This window comes from Eumetopias jubatus, unplaced genomic scaffold, assembly GCF_037043125.1.
Source record: "Eumetopias jubatus isolate StellerSeaLion01/CBP00866 unplaced genomic scaffold, mEumJub1_p1.0 scaffold_5, whole genome shotgun sequence".
Taxonomy (NCBI): Eukaryota; Metazoa; Chordata; class Mammalia; order Carnivora; family Otariidae; genus Eumetopias; species Eumetopias jubatus.
Window position 1 is genome coordinate 74,767,491 of NW_028274811.1, and position 2,341 is coordinate 74,769,831.

Genomic DNA, 2,341 nt, shown 5'->3' on the forward strand with positions numbered 1-2,341 from the left:
TCTCTATACTATCTTTGCAACTTTTGTACAAATTTGAAACCATTCTAAAATTTAGAATTTATTTCAAAAAAAGAATGAGGAGTATATTTTTATATAAATACATACTTGAATCAGAATTCCTATAGAGACGTAAAGAACAGAGCCAAGTAAACACCAAGGTGAATATCATTTCCATTTTCCGGAGGACACCATATTTTGGCAATTCAGCATAGTGGGTAAAGCATTCAAGCTTAGGTTCACACAGCTGGGTTCAAATCCGAGCTCTGCCACTTATTGACTATGTAACCTTGAGTGAGTTATTCAATCACCCTGAAACTCAGTTCCCTTATGTGTTACCTGTGGATAATAAAACTGAATATGCACTTCCTAGGGTTATTCTGAAGCTGAATGAAGAGATGTCTAAAAGCACTTAGCATAGTGCCTCCTGTATGGTAAGTGTGCTGCTTACAATTATTATATTGCATTTAAACATTTTTAATTTAATTTTCATTAAAAAATTGTTTTTAGAGAGAGTGAAGGGGGAGGGGCAAAGCGAGAGGGAGAGAGAGAATCTCAAGCCCGCTTCAAGCCCAGCATGGAGCCCCATGCAGGGCTTGATCTCAGGACCCTGAGATCATGACCTGAGTTGAAATCAGAAGTCAGATGCTTAACAAACTGAGCCACTCCAGTTGGTTAAGCGACTGCCTTCGGCTCAGGTCATGATCCTGGAGTCCCGGGATCGAGTCCCGCATCGGGCTCCCTGCTCAGCAGGGAGTCTGCTTCTCCCTCTGACCCTCCTCCCTCTCGTGCTCTCTCTCTCTCATTCTCCCTCTGTCAAATAAATAAATAAAATCTTAAAATAAAATCTTTAAAAAAAAAAACTGAGCCACTCAGTCACCCTTATTATATTGCATTTAAATGCAATTATTATAATGTATTTATTATTGCTATTTATTTAAAAATTTTAAACTCCCAGGGCTCCTGGCTGGCTCAGTTGGTGGAGAATGTGACTCTTGATCTTGAGGTTGTGAGTTCAAGCTCTATGTTGGGTGTAGAGATTACTTCAAAAAAATTTTAAAAAAGGGGCACCTGGGTAGCTCAGCTGGTTAAGTGACTGCCTTCGGCTCAGGTCATGATCCTAGAGTCCCGGGATAGAGTCCTGCATCGGGCTCCCTGCTCAGCAGGGAGTCTGCTTCTCCCTCTGACCCTCTTCCCTCTCATATTCTCTCTCTATCATTCTCCCTCTCTCAATAAATAAATAAAAATCTTTAAAAAAATTTTTTTTAACCCCAGAATTCCACTGGACAGGGGCAAACCATTCTTGGCTGGATCTTACTCCTTATCCAGTTGATGAATGTCTTAGATCTGTTCCCGTTCAGCCAGCATTCCAGACATTGACCAGACCATAATGTGCTCCAAAGCTGAGCAGTACTCTAGGAAAGCCCTGATCCAGATCCACATCTCTGACTGAGGGGGAAGCCAGAATTCACCCTGATGTGCTCATTCCCAAGAATGGGTGCTTTCCCCATTTCCTTAGGAAGTCTGAATGTGATTGAAATGTTTGTTTCATGTATGTTTGTGCTGAGAGAAAGGCTGGTTTCTTGAAACAATTCCAACTTTTGCTAGGGAACAAAGAAAACAAGTTTGCAATGACATATTCATGGTAGTAAATACACTGGACCCAACGTCCTATAGCTGTTTTCATCCTAGGATAGTGACATGTTCATTATGGCCCCTCAGACCCAGATGCGACACAGGAAACTGAGTCATACAATTTAATATTCTGCCCGGCAAGTGAATCTCTGAAAATCGAGTTATACCGCGAACTCTGGATACTTTTCTCTTCCTTCCACTCTTGTCTCACACACAAATACTACTTTTTGAATTGATTGTCTACATAGAAGTCTTAGCAGCCCAATTCTCTGCAAAGCAAACCGTTCACTTCAAGTGCTTAACACAGGAAGATTAATCCTTCTAATGTGTTGTTTCTGTCTGGAATTTACCAAGACTAAGTGGCTCATGGGAATCAACTTTATAAGAGTTAGTACATTCTTGTGATATAGGAGATTTTCAAATGATCTTATCCTTTCCATATATCCAATCCAGCCCTCCCACTCAGAAAGTAGTCATCTGAATTGTCCTCAGGCCTTGTCCTCATTTCTTCTCTCTGCCAGTCTCTCACCCATTAATAACTGGTGACATTCACCTGTCCTGAAGGTACTTAGACTGGGCTGATATGCTAAGCAAGCCATATTTCTTCATTACACAGAAAAAGAAACCACAATTTGTCATCAACATGACTCACCCAGACTTCTACCACCATGCCCAAGTGGCACAATAGGATGCATACTTGGGTTAGGTT